This window comes from Dromaius novaehollandiae, chromosome 3 (assembly GCF_036370855.1).
Source record: "Dromaius novaehollandiae isolate bDroNov1 chromosome 3, bDroNov1.hap1, whole genome shotgun sequence".
NCBI lineage: Eukaryota > Metazoa > Chordata > Aves > Casuariiformes > Dromaiidae > Dromaius > Dromaius novaehollandiae.
In genome coordinates, this window is record NC_088100.1 from 12,093,242 (window position 1) to 12,119,639 (window position 26,398).

At 38.9% G+C, this 26,398-nt stretch overlaps 1 long non-coding RNA gene across 1 annotated transcript in view; it reads left to right on the plus strand.

Annotated features, from left to right (window-relative positions):
* LOC135327799 (uncharacterized) overlaps positions 1 to 26,398 on the plus strand; it is a 48,513-nt gene that overhangs the window by 4,668 nt on the left and 17,447 nt on the right. The window contains exons 2-4 of the long non-coding RNA XR_010388175.1: positions 721 to 752; positions 23,214 to 23,349; positions 24,111 to 24,216. This is a non-coding gene — a long non-coding RNA (uncharacterized LOC135327799). The remainder of the gene's footprint in view (positions 1 to 720; positions 753 to 23,213; positions 23,350 to 24,110; positions 24,217 to 26,398) is intronic.

Genomic DNA, 26,398 nt, shown 5'->3' on the forward strand with positions numbered 1-26,398 from the left:
TACTATGGCAATGTGAGGAGAAATAATTTTTCATTTTTGGCTTTTCAACAGATATATCAGTTTGTGCCAGAGAACCTGCATCTAGTTTTCCTCTTTTTCTCTTCTTCAGTCCTTATTTCTCAAGCAATATTGCTTTCTTCACCAAGTGTTGTCATTTCTTCCCATATTCCTTCTGTTTCCTCACTATTGCTAGAGTTCTTACCCTGCATATCTCACTTCATAATTTTTGTTTCTGTGTTGTATCCAGCTCCATTTTAATTTATCTTAATGCTGTTGCAACTGCAATTTTACTGTCACTGCACTGGGCTTCACTGGACCTGTTGACTCCATCCCAACCCAACTTTATTTGGCTTCCCCTTTGCCTTCTACATCAAGTTTAAGTTATTGTCTTCAGGAGTGAATCTCACCACAAATCTGTCTTTCTTTGAGTCTCTGAATTTGTTCACCTCTTCATGCTCTTGCTTTCTGTTGTTCCAAACATCCACATAATTACCGCCCTTTTCTCATCACAACGCTTTTTCCCTTTCTGGCCCTTTGGCTCCAAACTGGGCCTATTCAATTGCTTGTTACAGCTAAAGGATTAATCTGTATAACAAGTTTTTTCCATTTGAGAGTTGTCCAGACCCAACATGCCTTTCTTCCAAATGTACGTGAAGACATTTCAGCTTATATGTCTTGTAAATTCTTCTGAGGATGTTTCTTTATCTATTTATTCTCCAGGAGTTCAGCACAAGGTTACAGAAAAAACTCAGGTAAGGTTTCAGAAAACAGGAGAAAACCTCCCAATAAGTAAACATAAAAGGTAGGTAAGAGCAGATTTCAGCTACAACTACTCTGGGAAGCAGATGTCCGTATCCTACATGCTGTTTTTAGGGAGTTAATACATAGTGATAGGTGTGTCCGTGATCCTACTGTCCTTCCTCCCTCTGCTGCAGCCAGTGAACATGGGCAGGCACACGCAGAGAGGAAGGATTGTGCTATGCTCCACAGTGACTGGAGTAAGATGCCAGCAGCACATAACTATGTAGGGCTGTTGGTATCATCTTCTGTCCTGGGAAAGCCTTTTCCAGGCCCTTCCTTCACGCAAGGTTGTTAGTTCCACTATCAAACCTCATGAATATCGAATGCCTGTGTTTCTTCCCAAACTTACATGTGCTGCTGAGGCCTGAGGGCACTTTAATTCAGTGCTCTAGGGCAGGTCACAGCCTTCTCACTCCTGCTGATTTTCCTCTATGTGAGCTGCCTCAGCTGTGTATAAGGGCTACCTGCCGCTGGGCTCCAGTGACTCTTCCAGTCTGATACTCTGATGATTTGACTAGGATCTGTTCATGGGCTGATGTGGCAGGCCACACTGTCATGAAGCCTTAAAGATGTTTTTGTTTTTTTCATATGAGATAAGTTTCATTTTAATTGAATATGGTAACTGGACAGCTAATTACACACCCTTATTTTTGTTTCATAATTGTTTTTTCTGAGCTTTATAGAAATTCCGTATTGTATCCAAAATGATTTTTCTGCTTTACATGGCAAATTTTGTATTATGAGTAAAACCATATTGGCTATGGGCTTATAGGTTCTTCTCCTTAACAGTTTCTTTACACACATGAAGCTTTGTTCATGCGAATGTTTTTGAAAAGCATGTGAAAAATAGCATAATCTGTGGCAGAATGAGTATGCAACATAGAATTTGCAGACCTTCAAGAATGTCTTGTGCAGCTTTCCTTGGAACTGTCCATCAATTCTTGTGGTGCCTATTTTGTACTGCTTTTTGGATTCTTCCTTAAAATGCATTTCTTTAGGAAAATTACTTCTCCAACACTTTACAAATAGCTCTGGCTTGCACCACCTACCAGGTGCATTACTGGTTGTCTACTGAACATTCAGTTAATTGCTGGATGCTGTTGGTATGCCAAATTTAGATTGTGGGGCAAAGGCTGCCATGTACAGCATTGAGCACAGTGTTGGCTGTTGGTCTTAGTAACCAACAAATAACTAAGAAGCTGCATATTTGATGATCTCTAAAGAAGAATGACTCAGCTAGCCTTCCACTGTTGATTTGTTCATTAGCACAGGCATAGGTCCAGGCCAAGAACTGGTTTTCCCTTATGCATTTGTTTGGTGACCAAGTGGATGTGGCTTAGGAAACAGTTAGTGTTTCTCCAGCAGTTGGGAAATGTTTACTTCCAGCTGTTTATTTCCCTCAGTGGATTAATAATTCTATTTCGAAGTGCTGCAAAAAGGAAAACTCTCTGTCTGATCTCTTCCTTTCCCATTTTTAAAACCTAGTTTTCATCAGACTTTCTTTTTCCTGCACCACAAAGGAGACATTTAGATGAATGGCTTGGAGTACCTTAACTTCCCAATGTGCCTAATCAAATATATGAATCATGTAAAACATAATAAAAAACAATTTTATCCGTTAGGGAAACTGGGGAAATGGAAGGGACAAACAGATGGAGTTGTTAATTTCCCTGAACAGCACTATCACCTTTTGCACTGCACTGATATCAGCCTGGTTACCTTATTGTGGAAACAACACTAGCTTTCTGCAAAGATTTCACTCAGTGTAAAATAGTCAGCAGGGAGGCCTCACTGTTTGGTGCCATTTAATCAGAGTCCTTGTGGCCCTTGAGGTCTTCTGTTCTTTTCCTCTGGCACATTATAGTTTTAAGTATTTTGATCTTTTATACTGAGATCTTGTGTTAATTGTAGGGTGGCTAATGTTGGGAATTTTGTGACTTCTAGTGCAAGAATGAGGGAGAAACACCTCTTATATGGCTGGCTGCCATTTTACTGAGCCGGACTTCATATGATCCTTTTCATTTCTAGGTGGGTGGCACAAGTTGTTCTGTGCTCCCAAGGTACAGTTGGTAGGTTTCCTCAGATGGAGATCTTGTTAAAGTAGAAGGAACCTGATTAAAGTTGATCATGAGAGAAAAGCTCTCATTACTGCTGGCAGTCCTGTGACAGCAATGAAATGCAGGAGAAAGGGTTGAACAAAAACAAGAGAACAAGCCTATCTGCTAGGAATGCCAGTCTACATGCAATCCCATGGCCAAGCAACCATGCAGATACACTGGCACAAGTCTGTGCAGCACTTTGAACACCATGGTGTATTTCTCTGACCCATCCCTACCACTGTGGAGAAAATGGAAGACAAAAGATGAGGAGTGGCTAAACCTAGAAGTGTGAATATGAATTTTATATTCAGGACTCCAAAGCTGAACTCTAAGCTTCTAAACTTACATGTAAGCAGCAAACTCATGATGTCCCAATATTCGGAGATGCAGAGTACCAGAAAGTCCCTCCAAAGTCTTTATTGGCTGCAAGTTATTAGCAGTTACAGCATTAGTTTTGGCACTTGAATTCAAGATTGGTAGTTGACTTTAGTAGGGCTACCCAGTTTATAAATCACTGCTTGTATTTGGCCCATTGTTTGTAGGTCTCCAGATGGAGAAGGGTGTGACCCAAAGGTGGATTTGGCAATTCTGATATGCCGTAGGTCAAACATCTGTAAGGAAAATGTGATTGATTTCCTTACAACTTCATTGTTTCAGTAGATGGTGTATTCAGTACAATGCTATATCTGCTATTGAAATAACTGAATGCAAATACCAGGAACCTCTGGGAAATTTTAGTTAATAGGAAAATAATCTAAAACAAATTCACCCCGTTATGCAGCCAGGAGAAAAGAAATGAAAATAAAAGGAATTACTGATCCAACCAAGTAGGCACAGAAATGAAACCCCTCTAGGATTTTCTTTTTAGGTTCTCCAACTTCCATTAATTTAACAAGCAAACTAAGTCTACAGCACAGTCTTGTTATGAATAAATGAATGCCATAGATTCACTAATATTAAAGTGGCCAAACATTCAGGATAATTTGCTGCTCTGCTGAGGGAGCTGTGGTGCAGCAGCTCTGTATTTGGCTCTAATCCTAATTCAGCCATTTAGCCCTACCAGCCAATGTAACACAACTGCTATAATGAAAACCTAACTTTAGAGAAAGACACAGTATCATTAAAAATCAGTCAGCTCTGATTTCAAGTGGGAGTGAGATAAGTCATGTAAATTGCATTTTGAGTTTCTACATTTGGGTTTTACTCTGATTAAAAAACCACAGAGATTACACCAAGATGTGGAAAGTTTCGTATCTCACTGTCTTTACAATACTGGTGTATTCTTCTGTACTCTTCAGTAACATAGTCAATAATCAAACTGGTTGCATAATTAAAAGACAGATCACAGATACTGTTTTCTGCACTTACTGTCTCCTCTTTTGAGGAAGGAAGGCTTGTTTACTGGTTATCACATTGGTTATGGAAAATCTTAGTGTACCCCCAAAGATAGTAGTGTTTAATATAAATGCTATTTTACTTCTGGTGTGGTGGGTGAGGATCTTCATAGGAGATTCCCTACTACTTCTTTTGTTTTGCTATCTAGATATGAAAGCAGAAAAATATGCAATTAAAACCTTTTGATTTAATGTCACCAACAAATGCCTTAAGTTTGGTCCTAAAAGGCTACTTTCCCAATTTAGAGTCAATAACTTCTTGGAATACAGGTAACACTTTATGTAACAGATCTAAAGGGAACAGTTTGCAAAAAGCTCAAAGATTGAAATGTCTTTGTGTGAACAGCTTATATATTTATAGAAACAAAAAGGCATCACATAAATGAATAACAGCATATGCAGAAATATAGCCTGAATGTATTTATGCTGAAATTATTCACTTCATATGGTGATTAGAGCATTATGTAAAATACTGTAGTACTTTTTCCTTTATACATACAAAGAACTTTTTAGTAAACTCAGCCTGAATTTATAAACTGGCTGTATATACTTCTGATTTAAAAAAAAATTATAATAATTTTCTCCTTAAATCTAGTTACTTACCCTTTGTCTCTTCCAGATGGTGATAATCATAACATTGTACATTATCTTGTTGGACTTTATGGAAGTGCAAGGCAGGTCTGCTGTGGCTGTCAGAGCTCTGCAAGCTTGGAAGGGAAGGCTTATGTATATTTAGATACGAGGAAAATAAAGAAGAAAATATCTACACAACACTCTGTAATGTAGCTATGGCCAAATTACACCCAATTAGGGTTCTAATAAATGATCAGATTAATTAAGTCCTAAAATATTGGTTATCTTTGAACAAGCAGAAAAGTGTTAATTAAATGTCTATTCTTTTTCATTTTGGTGGGGCTATAAATCTGTGAACCTAGCTACGTTGTTGAACTTATGACTACTTTATGTGCTTGCTTTACATAATGTAGCTTAGTGAGCCAGCTCACGCTGAAAAATATACAGGTGCTTAAGCCATGTGCTAACCGTGGCCCTTGATTTACAAAATAATTTGCATCCACCTTTATTTTATTTTACGTAGCTGCTGTCAGGAGCAAGAGCAACCAAGTCCTGTTGAGATTACATGCTGTCCTTGAAATAACCATTGGTGACTGCAGTAATTTCTGCATGTATACACACATATGAATAGGCATAGGCATGGCTCTTTAGTTGCATTCATGTACCATTTTGTTATCTGCTGGCATCCGTGATGATACACTGCTGTTTGGAAACCTTTGGTCTAGATGTCAGAGCTTACAGTTTTCTCAGTTATCTAAAGGATAGCTTTATGATTCTTAGGATATTGAGGAGGATTAGTCTCTCAAAATGCTGACAAACTACATGAAGAAAGTAGTCTGGGATTTAACTCTTCTTCATTTTCTGTTGGTGTGAAGTGAGGAGTGATTTGCTGGAGAGGAATTTGCTGCAAGATGGGGAGGTGTCTTTCAAATAAATAGTAAGGGTAGTTTATAGTACTGAAGACTTGTCTGACCACTTCATAGCATAGGCCATCTCATAATATTTCATACTGGGACCCTTTTCTTGTTTTTTTTTTAATTTTAAAAGTTTTTGTCATAGAAAAAGTTCACAGTGACAATTTGACAGTCACATATCTGCCCACTTGAGGACAGTGTTCTACATATAGTATCCTGAAGAGGTACTAGCATCAGCAATACTTGAGAATTGGAAAACATTATTCAATCTGCCCACTCTTTTCACTTATAATTGATGTTTCTATACCCACAGCATATCAAGCTATGCGTTATTTGGCCTAAAGTTTACTTCTGTAACTGAGATACATCAATCTGTAGCCAAAGTTTGGCAGAAGCTGAGAAAATAAAAATACATTCAGAATGTTTGTTTAAAGCACAAAATTAGTCAAATTAACGAACAAATATTGGCTGTTTGAGAGTATTAAAGTGTTTATATTGTATAGATGATCTCTGCTATACAAATTGTTTGTGGACAGCCAATGTTTGCTTTTCAAACTGTCATTGGCTAGACTGCCTGCCTGGCACTATTCCTTTTTCCTGATTAGATGTGTGAGTAGTACTTCCAATGAATATTTTTGCAATTCTGGGTTCCATGAATACTCTCATACATGACCTTCAAATCTGGTGTCTCTGAATGCTTTGTGCCAGCAAAATTCATGGAAACTGTGGCTCAAAGATATTAATTAATGAATCAGGCAAAAGAGTATATCTATTCAAAATAAATTGCACTATTTTTCCCCAGAGTAACACACAAACGCCCATGCTCTGATGATAGACAATGCAGATACTTATAAAGAAATAAATATACATAAATAAAACAATTGAATTTTATTTCCTGCTTGCAAACTGTGTGTGGGTGGCAGCTTATTCTCTTCTCATATTCTAACTGGGTCAGATTCAAGTTGGACTTGAACATAGTTTGCATCTTGCCCTTATTCTTGTGAAACTGGGGACTTGTGGAAAGGGCTCTTTTGGCAGGGAGAAATGTAGAGTTTAGAGTCAGAGTTAGCAGCAGTGGTGAGGCTTAGTTCATTGTGCTCATATACTGGCTAGATGATGTTTGGTTGCTCATCTCATGTTAGCAAATCAGAAGACATTTGTCTTATGCTTTTTCTTTATTTCCAGACACAGACCAGTAAGTGTCTCGCAAGGGTCAAATAAATATCCGTGTACTCAGAAACAAAAATCATAATCCTGTCGAAGGGTATAAAGTCAAGTGCGAATGTTTCAGAATGTTTTTTTGAGTCAATGTCCACACCCAGGCTTTTGTTCCAAAGAGCAATTTGAAAATAGGAGATAAAATGTTTTAATATTGATGGAATTTTTAATAACAGCTTTTACATTTTTATATATACATATGTTTATGTGTTCATCTATGTTATATGTAAATATGAATCATTCTGTTTTATTCTTTATTGGTGTTCTGTAGCCACAGCGTCTGTGTAGGCTGGCAGGAGTATGAGTTACACACTGTACGTGTGATTCTTCTCCCCCCCCCCAAGGTCAAACTATAGGTTTAAACTCTAAATATCTTAGCTTCAATGTATTGGATTGGTCAGAATAGCATCCGTCATTTATGGCTTAAGGGTAACATCCAAACTTCTCATGACTGATAGACCATTAGTTCTTTAGGTAACATGCTTCCGAAGCTACTTCTGTGCCAGTGCATGAAATGGGTTAGGGACTGCTCTCTGGTTGTGAGGCCAGCTGGAACTTATGATCATGCAGTTAAAATGAACAATTAAATTTGTGTGTATATAATGACAATGTTTTATCCCCCATATGCTGTTAAAGAAAAGGTAGTGTTAGGCATGCAATTATTCTAACTTTTTATGATATCTGTAAGATATTGTTTAAAACAGGGAAATGTGGATGTTGCATCACAAATATATTCCTCAGAAAGATAATCATCCTGGCTCTTATAGCCTCATGCTAAAAGGAAGCCTGATGCAAGTCTTTGAAAATGATCTTGTTTGAATGTGGGCTAGGCCAATGTGCTATGCTGGAGTGGTGGCGTTGGGAAGTGATGGGATAGAGGATAATAGGGAAAGCCTTTTCATGACAAAATATAGAAAAAAGAATGTGTATGCCATTCTCTCAAAGAAAAAATCACCCAGCAGTTAGAATGCAGCACAGATGATCCAGAAATGCTTGCCACCTTCTTCTAAGTGGAGTTTCCTTCCTCTCTTCTTAGAGGCTAGAAGAATTTGATTGTAAAAACATAGCCTCCTCCTTTTTCCCAGGCAAATTTGCTGTCTGAAGCTGTTCTGTATCCAACAGTGCTTCTAGACAGACTTAGGCACTAACCTTAATTATCTGGTTATTCTGCCTCCCTGTCCACTGAGGCTGCTCAGCCAATGGCATAAATCTGTCCAGGTACTTGTTTGAGAAGGTGTTTTGGTGTTGCCCCGTTCCCTCAGAAGTGTGGCCATAGGGAGGGCCCTAAGAAACAGTCTGAAGTCTGTTACTTAGTGAACACTCAAGTCTGTCTGAATCCTTGAGCTTTTGCTCCATTCTGCAAGAGTTTGAATGCATTACTGCTAAAGCATAGCTGAGTAGCATCTCTTGTTTCTAGAGAGTAAAAAATAATCTCTGAAAGATGGTCCCTTCTCATGTGGGCTCTTAGGACATGACTGAGCCCAGATTTAATAGCATTTCCAAACTTTATGCCTAGCATGTTCACCCAGTCGGAGAGCGGGACTTCCTTCCTAGAAAGACGACATACACCACTGTAATTGACAACATGCGCATTACATGCAGAACATAAAATTAAATTGACATGCCTCAGGCAGTCCATCTGTTGTCAAATCTAACCGACCACAAAGGAAGAAGCAGAGCTAGGCCCAACACAGAGCCTCAATCTCTTCTCTAAAACTGCAAACAACGATATGAAATAGTGGGGATCAAGGGCACAAGATTTATCACCATCATTCTTTTAATTCTGAAATTTTGATTATATCTGAAGAAAGATATGATCATCAGGATGAGCAAGATCATCAGGATGAATAATAATAAGCAAAAATATAAGTCCTCTTTGTCCCACATGATGATTTATCACTGTTTCTTGCAACTTCTTCTGATGCATCTAGTGCTATTCCCTGCTGAGGGGGGTTACTGGCCAACAGATTCATTGGTTGACCTGACTTGCTATGAAAATTGTTGCTAGAAATGGGCCTGACAACAAAATCAAATAAAATGGATTATTAATGAGAATTAAAAGGACATCTGGCATCTAAAGGAATGTATAAATCTGTAAGCCAACAGAGTGACTTCTAAAGCAAATATGACAAAACAGAGACGATCCTGTAGACGTTTATTGAGCGGAGAGATTACTAACTAAAGGAGTCCCACTGGCCTCAGTTGTTTCCCCCTTATCAACAAAATGACTTGTGGTAGTGGGCACAGTGTTACAGGACTAGTTCTTCATTTTGCTGTGCATTGTCAAAACAAAGTCCACATGTGTAGAGACTGCAATACTGATTCTAAAGTGAACAGGAGTAGGCATTTGCAGTTCATCTCACAGTAACAGACAGAAAACATTTTCTTGACTTAGAAGATACTTATATTTAAAATATTTTTAGCTGTAATAGTAATCCCCAACTATTTTTTAAAAAAACAAACTAATTGGAAAGAACTGTTTATCACAGCCCAGCATTCCCAGAAGGGGAATCAATTTATATAAACATGCTAAAACTGACCTATTTATGAAATGTTATGGAGAACTGAGAAGAGAACCACAACAGATCTTTATCTTCTGTTCACTGTTTCAAAAGATCAACGGTAGGGTGAGGGCTGAGGCTAGTTATCACATATGTTTTAGACGTGAATGTTAAGGTCATTTAAATTCCATTGCCAAAGCCACTGTGACTGCCAGCAAAATGTAAACTAATGTTCCATGGCCCTCATTATATGCTTAATATGAATATGCTTCCCTTTCCACATAAATCACTATGAATGCAGCAATCAGTTGCTCCTGTAAGTCACTGAATACAAATGTAGATGAAAGGCTGCAAACTCTAAAGAAACCATCATAGGTTGTTGATGTAGCTCCTAGGGGGGGAAAAAAAAAACCCAAAACCACACACACACAAGAAAGCTATATTTGTAGATTAATATATGAAAATTCTATATTAAAAAAGTAACATAGGCATATGGGCAGATTTCTTTTTCATGCAGTTTCAGTCTAGAAAATGAATATGCAGGTTAGAAAAATAATTGAAAACATCAGATATGCTCTGCAAATTCTATTTCATCCATCAAATACATCTAGATGCTTTCAGAGAACTTTCTGCAGGCCTGATTTATATTAACCAAGGAGGAAAATCCAGGCACTATTGAGATCAATAACAAAATTGCCATAGAGATCAGCAGAGCGACAACTTCATCCAGCCTTATTTATGTCAGGCAAAGATTCTCTTGTATAAGGACTGAAATATTTGGCTTTTCACTAGGTTAGAGACAGCTAATTATGCTTGGCCATCTGCACATAAGAAAGGCTGGGAAAGTGCAAAAAGCTTTTTTCTTTTGTGACCTTTGTGTAACAGATAGGCAAAGCTCACTTGCGTCATTTGTTCATCCCCTTTATATCCAGAGGCTTTAGGAACCAAGAACTGTATTCAAACATCCCGCAGGAGGTTTGGCACATGCCACATCACCCTGTCAGTTAGGAGCAGGGCTGCCTGCAGTATCATTCAGGAGCTCAGTCTGTGATGATGTTTCTGATACAGATACAGATATTAGGTGCTGTACACCTAGCACCTAGTTAATGCAAAAAGGTTTAGGTCATTCCAAAGCACCACCTTCCTGTTGGAGGTTATAGCTCCTGGCCTCAGGTTCTAAAGTTTCCCTAAAATCAGTGCAAATATGAGGCAAAGCCTTAAACAGCCTCATCATTACTAACCTGCAAAATTGGAACAGATGGGAATGTTGAGATGGGGTGAAAGAATTTTCCAAAAGAGTGAAGCACATTAAAGTTTTGGAATGTGTGTGGTGGAGATTATCTAATAATGTCTCAGAAAAGTGTTTTTATTTGTGATATTTCCCAGTAGCATTGCTCTAAACTAAGACAATCATCACGTAAACATAGATTTTTCTAAGTGTTAGCTTTCTTTCACAGAGGAACTGAGTGAGAGAGAGAGGGAAGGTAGACATAATGAGGAAGAAGGGAGGGGAAAAGGCAACAGAAAAAACAAGGAGAGTGACAAAGCAAGGGAGCTAGTGTTTGTGTTTAAAAGAAGAACTTGAGGCTGTGTCAAATCAGAATTTTCTTTAGGAACCTGCGAGCCAAAGGACTCTTTATTACCATGCACAGAGCATGGTAAGAGCAGAGGAAGAGTGACTGCAAGGTCACTGTAATAGTACTGCAACAAAGCTGGGGAGAGACAGCAGAGAAAAGGAATAAATGGCCATTGACCATCTCTGTAATGAACTGAGGAAGGTTCACTGGATGGACTCTGAGCCTTAGCAATTCTTTCAGTCAGCCTGGCTGAACTTTTGTTGAGCTTCCTGAGGTTCCCCTCTGCCCATCTCTCCACCCTGTCAAGGTCCCTCCGAATGGCAGCACAGCCCTCTGGTGTATCAGCCACTCCTCCCAGTCTTGTATCATCAGCAAATTTGCTGGGGGTGCACTCTGTCCCTTCATCCACGTCGTTGATGGATAAGTTGAACAGGATTGGACCCAGTACTGACCCCTGGGGGCAGTTTAGAGATTTTAAAGACTGCCCAGGAAGTTCAGAAATTCTAAATTTGCTGCTTGGTGCACTGAGATCCCAGGTCTACACAAGACACTTTTGTGGGGAAAATACTGTTCATCTGAGAGATGATTTTGAAATTTTATTTCCAGCTCAGCATAAGTCTAGATCGTATGTGCGTGGACCGTAACTGCATCAACAATATTAGAAGAAACTATTTGCTTTTGCTGCCATAAGCTACTAGAGGATTCATCTTTTCTAATGTAGACCTAAAATGTGGCATCTCATTTATGGGCTGCATAATTTAGAGAACAGTTCTCCTGCACCACATGCCTGGTTCACAGGCCTGTCCTTAGACTATAAACTGTTAAAATAAGACAGAACCTAAGGCTCCCATCTGCATGCAAAGAAACAGCGAGAGCCATGGCCTCAGGGCCTCAGTGTAAAATGTTCTGAAAACGTAATAAAGCATGTTAACTCACAACAGTTAACTATCTTACTGTCATTGAAAATGTTCAACACCTACCAAAAAGGATGAGACAATGGGCCATCTTTTCTCCCTGTCCCTCTCCCAGCATGGGGCAGTATGATGCACTGCAGTGAAAGAAACTAAATACAGCTGAAAAGATCTGTAAAATTTTGTGAAGCAAGGAAAAAGTGCACAAGGAATGACTGCTCACTGTCTATTCTACATATGCTCACCATGTTCTTATATATTCTATGCACGTCTGCCTATTGGCCTCTACTGGAGTTAGTACACTGGACTAGATGGATACTTGGTTGACTTAGTATGGCAGTTGTTCTCATGTAGAAAGCATCACTAATCAAAATGTTGGATGGCAGTGTTTTGATCCTACACTTTTAGGGACCTAAGATAAAAATTCTTTGCAGCTCTTTAATAAACAATGACAATGACATTTTCTCCAATATGCAGCTAGGCAGACTTTCCAGACCACACTGTAAGAGGGAAGGTTAGATCATCCTCTTTTCCTCCTCCAAGCATCAACATATTAAGTACAAAATAGAATGTTCACAGAGTCATAGTGATGGAAGAGATTTCAAGAAATCACCTATATTGCGCCTGCCTAAAAGGAGTGTATTTCTATCATTTAAGACAGATGCCAGTCTAACATATTGTAGAGACCTCTAGTGATGGAAAGTCTACATCTTCCCTAGATATGCTACTGCTTTTTGAACGTGTTATCCTAAGTCCCAAGATGACTCTTGCATGCTTCAGTTTCATCATGCTGTTTCTTAGTCTGTTCAGCCTGGACAGGAAGAAGAAGTCCATTTTTCTTTGCAACAGGCTTTTGTATATTAAAGTATGTTATTATGTCCTTCTTTCAGTTTTTTGTTTTTTGGTTTTTTTTTGTAGACGAAGCCCTAGTTCGTATTTGGAGTCGGATCTTGCTCTGGTTACTCCATTCTATCTTTAGTAAAAGAAATCATATGTCATATAAGCAATTGAAAAAAAATCTATATTAAAAACATAACATCAGCAGGTACCTGTGGGTGAACAGCCCTTTGTTCATGCAGACCACAACACTGGACTGGAGTACAGGGCTTTGTGCAACCACTGATCAGCTGGTGAAAGAGCAGCCTAGCAGGACTATTCTCTGCTATTCTACATTTTACTCAAATACTTCACTAAACATTAGATAAATGTCACAGTTACTTGAGAGCCACTGGTACAATAACTAGAGCTGATCTGCTACTACATTCATTTTGCGCCAAAATAGAGAAAAAAAATAAAACAATATTTTAAAAGTGGAATCCTTAGAAATAGTTCTTATTAAACGTTACAGCCTTTTTTTTTCTGTAAAGATACAAACAGCTCCCTGGAGAATCTGTGTATCTGTATACACACTCAGATCCGATCAACTAAATGGAGAATTTACATTAAAGTGTAGGATTTTTTCTTAGGTGTTTTTCTTTGAAGTATACAAAGTTTAATATATTCACAAATGCTTACATCTTTTCAATACTGTGATAAACTTGATCTGTGAAAGTGACTTTCATGCTCTCAAAATAATTCATAAAGTTAAAGACCTCTCTAACTTGCTTCACTGGATGTCTGTTTACTCTTAGGAATACTGAAGAGTTAAAACAGTGTGACTCTGTCCCTTGTCCCTGATTATTAATTCAGCAGAGTCGTAAAAAAAAAAAAATCAAAGAAATGAAAATAAGTGGCATGACACAGTAGACCCCATTCTAGCAATGCTGCAGCTCATGCTGAAAATGGAATCTCCAGTTTCATTTGTTTTGATGTACTATATAAATATTTAAAGAATGCATGCTGCAATTTTATCCAGTCTTTGCTGAATTTGAGAGTGTCATGTCTTGGTAGGGGTTTTAATGCTGATACTAATTAGTGTTAGAATTGCTGGTTCAGCAGACCATTGAGGGATGTGCATAAGTGCATAAGTCCATTTCTTCTCAGACAAGTACTTCAGCACAAGTTTGACTTGAAGTAAACGTCCAAGTCTCATCAAAAGGCCATGGAAGTCAGTGAGCCTTATACATGTGTTTTGAAGTTCCGTGCATCTATGATGGACCTCATTCAATATTAGTGACTGAACCTTTCAATCTTGCTGACATTCAGTCTTATTGACATGAACTTTTACTGTATTTCAGGGCATTTTGGCATTGAATGGGTATGTTCATATCTGATGAAGTCATTAGTAAGAGTGACTAATTTTAAGTAGCTGTGTAACTTAAGGCAAATAAAAGTGTCATGAAATAATATTTTGTGATCATTTTATATAGCACATGAATATGTATATGAATATCTCATAACCTGCTGGGCAAGAAATCACATCCTTATAAGGTTAGAAAGCCAGGACACTCTATCTCACTGATTAACAGTGGTGTAAGACCTTGACCTCAGCAGTTGAAGATTGAGATACTAATGCGACAGCTGTCATGCTGCCTGACACACTTGCGATTAAATTGAGGACCTCCAGAACTAAAAATATGAAGTGAAGAACCTAGGCTTGCTAGTATGGGTTAATAATAGACTCATATCCTCCAATAAAATCTGTACCATGGAGACATGTAGTTTATCTGGGAGAATGAAAAACTGTGACCTAAAAATATATCAAAGACTCCCAGGAAAATTCTTCTTAACTGTGATGTGAAAACTTGGTGGAAAAAATAAGATACACTTCATCATTTGGTTGCCAGTTCAATACAGTTTCTGACTTGGTCTTTCATAGAGAGCCTGTGTCACTTTGGAGTGGAATTCCCTCCATATTATCAAAAGTATCAGGGTAAGTAGATGCTCTTTAAGTCTCCATGTCTCCATCCATGCAAAATGTTCAACCTCATTCTTAGTTTCACAAGTAATGTCACTGAAGGCAGTTGAAACATGTAAAAAACATGCAGACTGGTGCCTAAGATCCCAGCTGGTACCTGGAGAACCTGTCTAGAACTAAAATGTTAGTAATCTCATTGCTATGCTGGAACCCTTAACCAAAGATGTGTCATTGCTGGCTATTTTACTTACTTATCTTTAACCTATAGGTGGCTGCCTTGCAGTTCTCAGTGAACTCACATGGGCAGCCAGATTCGGCTTTTGTGGATACACAGATCAGACCACCCAGAAAAGCTCTACTTAGACAAAGTGGGAGATGCTCTTCTGGTGTCAATATTTAACTACTATGGCTACTTCTGTACTATTAAAGAAAACTGTCCATGGCTACTTCTGTACTATTAAAGAAAACTGTCCAGGGCTGAATCTCTGGCCTGAAGCTACGTGCCAGCATGTAATTCCCATCCCTGTGGCCAACCCGTCTTGTCTGTCAGAAGAGGGTGCCTGGCTCTGGGCTGCCTGCTGGGAGTGTTATCTGGTGCAAGCTCTTTCCAAGGATTTTTCTGGCATTGCCTGGGAGAGCACAACATGTCACCATCCAAACTTGTGCCATGGAGTGTCCTAGCTATTAAAGGGCAGGGACAATCACAAGGCACTGCTTGCTTCTGTACCCTGACCTTGTTTTTGAAGTAATATAGATGAAGTGCATGGACAAGGACTTTATCAGTCTAGTCCATATACCGGTAGTGATACCAGTAAAGGAAAGGGAAGGCGGTGTGTGTGATTTGTGTCCAGCTGTCTGGCTACTGGACTAATTGTCTCACAGAATGACGTCCAAAGTTTAGATGGGAAAGACTTGATTATTTCTGCTGGACTTCACCATCCTGCTTGGTTCTTCAGAGGTTTCCCAGACTAGTACTTTCAGGTCTTTAGGCTCTAAATGTGACAGAAAGTGTTGGCTTTCCACATAAAATGTTGGCTTTTTGTTTAAAGAGTAGATTAGGAGGCAAAGAAAAAATATTGTTAAATGTTGCTGAGGTAGGAGCTAGGAGCTAGGAGCTAGGTTCCCTTGATGATTGCACATGGGAATCTGTGGCCCAGCAAGAAGAGGAAATAAGGGGCTATAATAAAAGATGTAGTGTGATCCTGCAGTCTGAGGAGGATGGCAGGCAGAAGCAGAGTTACTGGGTTGAGCCCCAGAAAAACATTTCAGAAAAAATGAAAATTTTTCTGAGAAAATGAAAACTCATTTCAACAAAATTTTAATGAAATTTATTTTGTTTCTGACTACTTGATTTTCATTGAAAAATTAGATGAAAAACTTTGTTTTCATTAACATTCCAAGGGGAATCCTTTCCTCAACATATTTCCTATTCACTTCAGGGAGAACACATGTTATATGATCTCCTTCCTGGAAAAAAATGTCCTGTCCTTAAGCATGCCAGTAAAAAACAAAATAAAACAAAACAAACCCAGGCATGGGCATATGGACGTACTTCAGTTTGTCAAAATACTAATGAAACTAAGACTGAACTTGAGTTGCTATTCTGACTTCTACACAAAGTTGCCTTGTCTTTTCTCTGAATGATAGACCTATTCTTTCTTGAGCTGACAAAAATATACTGGTTTATGCTCTGTGCTTGACTATCTTTAAGATTAGAGAATATATTATAGAGAGACTCCTCATTTGGCTTCATGAGACTTAGGTAATTTATAGTGCTATGCAAATAGCTCTTGATATTTGGCACATGGTCAATATTTAACTCTAACACCCTTCTGCCTTTGTTATGTCTGAACTATAATTTACTTCCTTTGAGGAGTCGTCTGTTTTCAAAGACAGGCCTCCATTTTGTTTCTGGTGCAATGAAGAATTGCAAAGAAATCATACAATGTTCTGTCCTGTAGTCTTCACTTCTGGACTTCCTTATTTTGCAATTTCTTGCTAGTTTTCCATGTCTCAGAATCCTGATAAGAACACCAAGGTTAATTAGCAAAAAGCTCAAAGTGGAGAGGAGGTAAAGAAACTTCCTGATTAGCAAGATAAATAAGGATTAAATGGCCAATATTATGACAGATCTGCAATACACTTCCAGTTAAAAAAGAACAGTTGGAAATATGTATACAAAGGTATAACAGACCCATAATTACATTTGCCCTAAACCATTGTTTATAAACCTATTCACAGAAGATAGTTTATGAATCTGCTCTGGGATTCTTCTCCTTGAAAGACAGCATATAAATATAAGATCATTCTCATGCAACTATGACCACATTATGTAGTGTATGTTGGATGATCTGAGAAATTAAAACATTAATATGACAGATAATAGAGTGTGCTGTTAAATGAAATATTAACGAACAAATGTGTTAATGAGAAAATTAACATATTAAGCACAATATGAAGTGGAATTTGTTGTAGAAAACAAATTGTTTGCAGATGACCTAGGTTTGCTGCTCTAAAAACAGAACCTTAAAGGAAAGCAAATGCAGATTCATTTCTTTCCTTGTACCCAAGTCAATTAATTTTTGCTTTCCACAGCATTCAGGGAGGAACCTAAGATTAGTTTTTGGAGTGTTACATGAATGAGTAAAATTAATATGAGTTCTCTATCTGCAAAGTGCATTTTTACATGTGAGGATAAATTACTTTTGTGTCACTTTCAAATCTTAAATAGTCTCTGTCAAGAGAATAAAATATCCATTAAAAAGATATTTTTAATGCTTATCAGAGATGTTTCTGTGCCAAAAACACACATTTCTGTGAAGTACAGTGGTGTGCTGGTACTCCTTTGATCTCAGTATCCTTCATCCTGGTCTGCTGCCAAGGATCATTCACTCTCTGCACACATCAGTTGAGACAAGAAAAAATGAATGAAACAACTCTTGAGCTGAACTCACATCTCACTTCCCCTATTCCTGAATTACTCTGGTGTAGGTGACACCACCTGCAGTTGTGTCTTCAACACAGACAGATGGCATCTGGCTTGCTTAGTAAAATAGAAGATAAAGTATCTTGATTTAAGATTGTAGCTGGCTATGTTATGATGACTTTTCTGAGGAAGGACAGCCTGTGGGCATAGATACACCACAAAATGCAGTGCAAAGATACCGAGCTAGTTCTGCCAGCTTCAATATGAAATCACCTCAGCATGGCACTATTAGTTCAGGTGCCATGATTATTAGTTCAGGTGCAGCAGTGTGCTAACATGGCTCTGCTGCTTCCAATATCCACATTATTTTCCCTGCAAAGCACCATTAAGCCCTGCTTGGCTCTGCTGTGTGTGGCTGTACAAGGACCTACAGAGGTGCTCTATCTAAACCATGCCTCCTCGTAGATGCTAACACTTGTATCGACCTCTTTACTGGATTTAACCCCAACACTCCTGACAGGGTAGGAAATATTCCTCTCCCCACTGCTATGAATGGAGAGGAAGCAAGGCGACATATCCAGAGACTGTAGGCTTAATCCATCAACAAGGACCATTATCCTGACCACTGACCTGACTTCTTTCTTCCGTTCAGTATTCAGGTTTTTGTGTCCTTCTTGTGCCAGGTGACCATGGCAGGAATTTCACTGTGGATGCAATAATGGATTTTGGATTTATTCATTCCTTGCTGATGTTGGATCTCCAACACAATTGGCTCAAACAAGTTAAGTGGTGAATGGGCATCCATTAAAATCTCTGCCTTGAAGAATTCACCACCTTCATAGATGAGGAGGAAAATAAGGGTTTGCCTAAAGAAGCAGATCAATGTGTAGTAAACTGGGGTTTGAAATTGCAGCTTATTAACTCCTTCTTGCCTCCGTGGAAGTTGTCTATGAGTAATGAGTGCCCCTGTGCATGCTAGCTTACTTCAGGGGAAGTCACCTCACATTTGTTGCACACTGTGGCTTAGTCGCTGCCTGTCAAACTATAGACACCTAATCCTGACAGAGAAGCTGTCCCCCAGCCCTGAGGCTAAGCAGTGCAACCCACATCCTTTGAGCCAGGATCTCCCACCCACCACACCATGACGGCTGTGTCCATGCTGCCTGCTTGACAATTGTGAAGGGCAAGCTTACAGTGAAAAAACTACTAAATGCTGCCTTCTCATGCTAACACTGTTGCAAGCACAAAGTGTGCAGAAGTTTACAGCCCTTTGGAAAAGGAATAACTTCTGAGTTGCATGGAAACATAAAGCAGGGTAATTAGAGACTTCTGGAGTCACATCCTTGAGTCTTCAGACAACAATTCCCACATGCAATCATATTATCATAAATATGACATTGCAATATCAGATATTATAAAGCCTCAGGTTATCTTAAAGGTAATGTATGATGTTTCTTCAGACTAGACTAGCTTTTCTGAGCATTTTTTTCTTTCTGGTCCTGATTCTTACTATGCTTTTAAGGTGGTTTTAGAATTTCTTTACTATGAGATTGGATCTGGCCCTATATATCTTTCATTGGTTTATCATGTTTTTACACACTCTTTCTGTGTAGAACTTGATATGATGAAGATGTAATTCTGTACTTTGACCTGAAGTGTTGGCATCAAAGAAAAGATAGCAATGGGTCCCCTTCGGTAAGTGCTTTGCACACGTAATTCTTGATAGCTTGAACTTTCATTTTTGCAGTAAAGCAGCATAAGTGTGCCTTAGAGTGGGATTGGTTGGGATTACTTATATCCATTTTAAGGCCCTTTTATACTGTAGGAGTGGTGGAAGAGCCCTGACTGTAAATTAAAATGAGGCCTTTCTCAGTCAAGATTGCTTTGAATCGCTGCATTCATTTAATGATGGCAGCATGCTGTCCTGATGCATTGCAAACGTTTCATGCCCAAAACATCTATGACATGGCTCACAGTTGTAATCCTTGCAGAACCAGGTATAGTGGTGAATGCCAGAAATTCTTTCATTAATATTTCAAAGGATATGTGTATTTCTGCATATGTGTCTATGTGTGTCAGTCTTTGGTATTGAAACAGTCCTTGTGGCAGCAGTGCTCACACATCTGGCTCCTATTCTTGTCTGTAAAGAGTCAGAGCATCACCTTTTCTTTCAGCAACAGAGGTTATGTAGGGTTACATTAAGGTGATAGTACTACAGCTGCAGTTATGCTGGAGAAATGAGCAGTTTGCTTGTCTAAGTTATCCACTTCAGATGGCAGACATGAACGACCCATTACCTGCATCTGGCAAAGCCTTGTGTGTTGGCATCTTTTTCTTTTCCCTTTGAAAGACTTTTTCCAAAATTCCCCAGTCTGTTTTGAATTTCTCTCATGATCATTTTCATCCTCACGCAAGATGAATAAATTATGAATACCTTTTCATTTATTTATTAATATCTGATGGGGGAAAGCATTTCTCATGCAATACAACATAGGAAAGTAACACGAGACAAATGTTTGGCTTCTGCACAAAGTGGGCCTGGTTTTCCAGAGACTTGCACCTCAGTCAGTGATTGTGCATGTACGAAGCAAGTGTAGATCTCCACCACTACGGTAGGTGCTGGATGAGGGAGAAGCTTTAAATTAGTAGCCTCTTATACTACCTGCTATATTAAAATGGCCTTAAAGAGAATATAATTTCACGCCCCTTTATATTGCCAGACAGTAAATAAGAGTGCAGTCCCTGAATTTTGAACTTCTATTGCACAGGTGTAAATGATTACACCAAGGCTATGCGAGCTGAGGCAGCACATGCCAATATTTGGGCACGAGAGTCTTGACATTTGCACAAACATCTCCTGTGGGTGCAGTCTGAAAGAAGCAGAAGAATTTCCACTTTCTATACCCTACAAGCCAGAACTTGCCAACACATGGATGCTTGGGAGAGGCAGTGTGAATTAGCAGTTGAAGTAGATTAGTTCAGGATAACTAAAAAGCTTCAGGAACTCTCCAGTTCAAAAGGAAAGAAACCTCAATTATATTTATCTTGCCTTGCTTCCCGAAAGAATATAAGCTACAAAAGTTTCAGATCGTGCATGCACTTAGACCTTTGCAAATGTGAAGTAAGATGTATTAAGTTAAACCTCTTTTACTGAGAAAGAAATTAATGCATTTTATGCCACATTCACCACAGAGTTTAAAGAATATACAGTCATTACCATGTCTTGGCTGATTGTTGGAAATCTGTTTTGGTGTGGTACACTGTATGTCTGAGCCATGAAACTCCCTTTCACTCTCAGTGACCTGCATTCTTAATGATAATTTTAAATTCCGGTGAAAAGGAGTGAGTGAAAACAAAACAAAAGAAAAAAAAATCCAGCTGAATGAAAACTGCCCAAGTGAAAACTGATTCCTTCATATGTGCTATTCCATGGCATGTCTAAGCAAACCGGAGGGAAACAAAACCTCTTTGAAGCTCTTTATGTGTTCAGCATTTGCTGAGGTGTAGTGCTTTGCATATGTGTTTCTGAAATAAGATGTATTTTGAAGAGGGGTAGGGTTGATTTTGGAAGGCGAGCTGTCTCACTTTGTTGTGTGAGAGTCAAGTGCAATGGCAGCACACCACAGATGCCTGCCACATGTTGTAGCACATTTTAATACTCAGTAGCAAACATTCGTATTATACAAGAGCAAGAAGAATAAGGTTCATTTCATGAAAGCAGGTGAAGTAAACCCCATTGAGATGTATGTCATATGGAACGCATAATGGATGGTGGTCCAGATATATCCAAAAAATAAATGTGCTGTGTGTGCAGTTGAGATAGGGAAGCTTGCGGTAAATTCTGCCCTTTGCCTATGAGGCTTTGGCTCTGGACAAAGATTCTTGTCATGCATTTCTGCCAAATATGTTAATATTTAACCCATACGTATTACCGTATATGGGTATCTACTTAAGCAGTTTTGTGTTTACCATGTGCATATTTTTTTTCCATTTCATTCTAGCAGAACTGCTTAGTTAGGAATTCAGTGGACCTAAGGATTGTTGAGTTTTCATTTGTTCAAGAGCAAATACACACTTGTAGTTCAGAATAAGAACATATGGAAGAAGGAAAAAATCAAGCAAGTGGAAATTCTCAATGAGAGAACATTGCAACCAAATTCTGCCCTCAAAATGTGCTTAGCAACCAAGGCCTTTACAAGGGAAGTCATATGGGTAACTGCACAAGCTGGATTTTCCTCCAGTGGGTGATACAGGTCCATTTTGGACTGGCCATTCTAGATGGAAACTGCGGTCCCGGGCAAAGGATCTAAATAAAATATCATTTATTTGTCCAGTTCTGGCTTTTTCTGGAATCTTTGTCCTGTTTAATTTTCATAATGGTGGTAACATGAGTTAGTAGCCACAGGTCCCTCTTCTAAGACTGGGCTTTGATGCTTAGTAAGTCTTAATTCAGATGACAGAGGTCAGGAGATAAAACAGCTTTTTACCAGAACGTTAATGTGTCAAATCAGACTGCTTATTTAAGTGTCTGAACATAGATTTATTGCCTAATGTTTATATTTTGCATTAGATATGCATGAGAAACATCTGAAATCTTACATTCCTGGCCTCAACAAATGAGTAGAGAGTTTCTTTAAGGAAAAAAAAAGAAAAAACAAAAAACCCCAGAGCCTTCATTAGGTCTTGTGCTAACCAACATTCCTATGTTTTATATTCAAACCAACATATTAACATGAAACAATCATTCCAGATGGAAGAAAATATCTCTTCTAGGGTCAAAAAGGGGGTACATAAAATTCTGGCAAATTAGAAGGAGAAACCTACAGGGGCAAAAAAGCTCATTAATATGTGCTTTAATCCCCTTGTGGATCATTGTGGTTTGGACGTGCAGAAACCAAAATGAGAAAATGCTACCATAAGCTGACTAGTTTTAGTGCTGAATAGCCAATATCCACAATGTTCCTCAGGCTTCCAGGGGATGAAAAGCCTTGAGTGTATATGTATATATGTTCTACTGAACAGCTGACTGAGTAGCCACCTACCCTAAATTAACATGTCTCAGATTATGGTGTGAACTTCAACAGAAAACATGTAGCTAGCCAAAAGCCAGCATAACTTAGAAAGTAGAACACTTTATATGCATCATATTTTAAAATCTATTTTTGTTGAGGAACAGAAAGAAAAAAACCAACTATAGAACATTTTAGTTTTGTCTTGGGGACAGAATTTAAAGAAACTATGGTTTACGCCACGCTTTAGCTAATCTACTTAAATACAGCATCCATAACTCCTTTATGTGGTATTTAGTGTTTTGAAAGAAGATTTTACTAGTTTTCTAATACACGCTCTAAATTTGTGCTGTGCTAATACATGCTCTAAATTTTTGAGTTCTAAAAGTAGAATTGTATGCTTCTTAATTTTACTTATTTAGCTAGATAATACCAGTGATCAAGTCTCAGCTCCTTTTACCATCCTTCCCATGATAAGTTTGGTTGTTCACAGCTTCAGAATTTACCAGGAGCTACGACAAGGAGTGCAAACCCAAAGAACGACAAGGAGCAGTTTTTTAACCATCTTCAGCTACAGCACCTGGCTCATGGCACATTCTGCTGGGATCCACATATCCATCGTCTCCAGGGTGAGAAGTGAAACGCATGTTGCAGGAGCTCTGATATGACCATGACCCAAAAGCAAGAGCTGAGGTCTCAGTATAAAGCAGCAAAGTCAAGCACGTGACAGTGGTACTGTACGAATTCATCAGTTGGCTGTCCATTACCAAAGTGAATGTCCCCGGCCAGGAGCTGCAGGGATTTCAGGTGCTGTTTGAAAGGCAGCCCTTCCATTTCATACCTTCCAAAGCAGTATGTGATTTACAGCCGGCCCAAGATGGGCCCCTCACATCCAAACATCTTACTGGAGGAAGTCCTTACACACACATGGTAGTTTCTATTTTGCTTCAGTTCCTTCTGGATCTCTCTTACCTCCACACATAATGTTTGCATGCATGTTACTCATATAATACATATAACTGTTGATTACTTCAAGACATTGGACCAACAGAAGCTCAAAAAAGACTAGGGCAATTCTTTCAGCCAGAAACCTGAAACATTTCTGAAATGTTTCCTAAACATTAACAGGAACCAGGAGGTATTTTGATAGACTTATAAATTTAAACTCATTTATAACAAATACTAAACTTATTGGTTTATTATGCCAACAGGAATTACATATTGTATTATAAAATCAAAGGCCAAAATAGTTCAGATATCTTCAGCTATAATTAAGACTTCCATGTATTTTACAAGATTCTAGAGAGAGAAATACTATAAAATCTATAGGCCTCATTCATTAAAAAAGCTGCTTATGTAATCAATTTACATTTTTCAATGTATTTTATAGGCATCCCGGAATATCTACATTCAATCCATATTGGATAATTTCAGCTATATTTATAGCGTTTATGACAGTGGATCTACATATACAGATGAGATATGGCTGCTAAAAGGTAGGTCTGTTTTTATACTTGTTATTATTTATTATATATCACAGTAGCACCCAAACGAAACGCACATGTTTAATGTCACTCATACAATCAGTCCCACTGCTGTCAGCAAGGTCACTCCTAGATTTGTAGTTGAGCATTGGCATGATTGGTGCTCTGGTCTGTGTACAACAGTGGGATCCCTTCAGAGGAAGGGTGTTAAATAAACCAGGGTTTTCTCAGACTGGGTTTGTTTGAGAAGCATAGGAGCAGCTCCTGGTTTCAGACCTCCATATCCTCTCTAACTTCCCCACACCAGGACTACAATTCCACGCTCCTTGCCTTGCTGACCTTTCTCTCCAACCCTTTTAAGCCTCTAGCCTTCATGTATTCCTTCATTTAGCTCTACACACCTAGCATGACACACTACCCCAGGATCCTAACACCTATCTGGTATACCAGCTTGCACCGCTGTCCCCATCCCATGCACCTTACCTTATGCAACCACACATCTGTGCCAGTGTTGCTCCAAGAGTAGTAGTTCTGCTCACAGACTGCAAAATGGGGCATTAGTGCCAGCTGGCGGCTTCAGGGTAAGTGCCAATGTTGTTTGCATGCAAGATGATGAATAAGAAGTCACAGCTCCTTGCTCTGCAGAGGTACAGTTTCTCACAGGATCAGTGAAGCACTTATTGCACTGTCCTTGTAAGATACTGCACATAGGCAGAATTGGATGCTAGCACAGTTTAAAGGCCCATATATCATGATTTGGGAACCTCTGATATGAACAGTTTAGTTATAATTAGCATCATTACTGCTATTGCAGTGAATGGTCTCTGAGGTGATGACTAAATTCCTAATTCTGCAAGATTTCTATGACACGAGAATCCCCAAAATGTCTGATACATCATGAAAATTATGGGGTATACCCCGGTATTTGTTAAAAAAGCATCTGGAGTAGAAGACTGGTGGGGGAGGCTGCTCAGAAAGCCACCTACCCCTTGTCCAGGCAAGCCTAGAGATTTCCTAATCCATTATACCACTTAGTGGTTTCCTTGCATTAAGCTGTGAGGTGATTTCTCCACAGCTTAAAGGGCTCTGCTCAGTTGAGAGGGTGGCCTCCAGTCATGCCTGGGAAGTGCTTGTAGATTTGCTGCCTGTGTCTGCAATTAATTTGTTCTGGAGTGTTGTAAAATAACTTGTGGGCATTCCCATAGGAACTTCAGGTTGAAAATACATGAAGAATTGGGAAGGATCAGATTCAAAGCAATGTATTATTCACATTTGTGATTAGTTTTTTGATGCAGATTACTAAACTGTAGGGTTTTACTACACAGATTTTCTCTAACAATCAACCTTAGTGTAATATTTAAAGTAGGATGATGCAAAGAGAAAACTACTGCATAATTCACTAGAATGGGGGAAGATTTATTTATCCAGAGAGATTTCAAGTGGACATTTAGATACTGCCACTGTGGCAGATGAATTAGCATGGGAAACTGCTGCTGATTCTACTTTCCAATAGACCTAGTATGTTACCAGAAGACCATGGGCTGGAAAAAATTATAATCTACAAATGGAAAATCGAAATATGCTGAAATCTAACCAGGGAGTTGAAGGAACATGTCTCCTGGAATGGCTCCTGTGTTGGCAGAAGTGACTGGGCAGTGATCCCAGAGTGTGTTAATCTCCAGTCATGAAGCTAGCGCAGGGAGGTTATTTAGTTATTAGGAAAATAAAACAGGTTTTATAAACTGAAATTTGGTGATCGTGAAGAGATTACACTCCTACCAGTTTTGCTCAAGACTGCCCACTAGCTAGGGCTAGGGCAGCAGGGCTGTCTGAGACATGCCTGGCACAGCATGGCTTGCACCCACACAGCTAGGCTTTCTATCTTATCCCAAATAAGATATCCACAGTGCTTATTGGAAATAGTCCCCAAACTGTGCTGAGCTTTCTGTCTGAGAGTGATATCTGGCAAGAGCTACAACTATGACAAAGGGTGCTAACAGTTAAAAGAGTTTGGGCAATTATGGTCCACTGCTTTAGCCAGCACATTCTTCCCATTTTATTTTCTAACATAGACATGTATCTTACAACAGCTATCTGCACAAGGTATCCTACTACTGTCCTTTGGCCTCCAGGAGCAGCCTAGGACACTGTCACTAGAGAGGAAAGTTTGAATCTTAGCAGGAAAAAAAGGAGG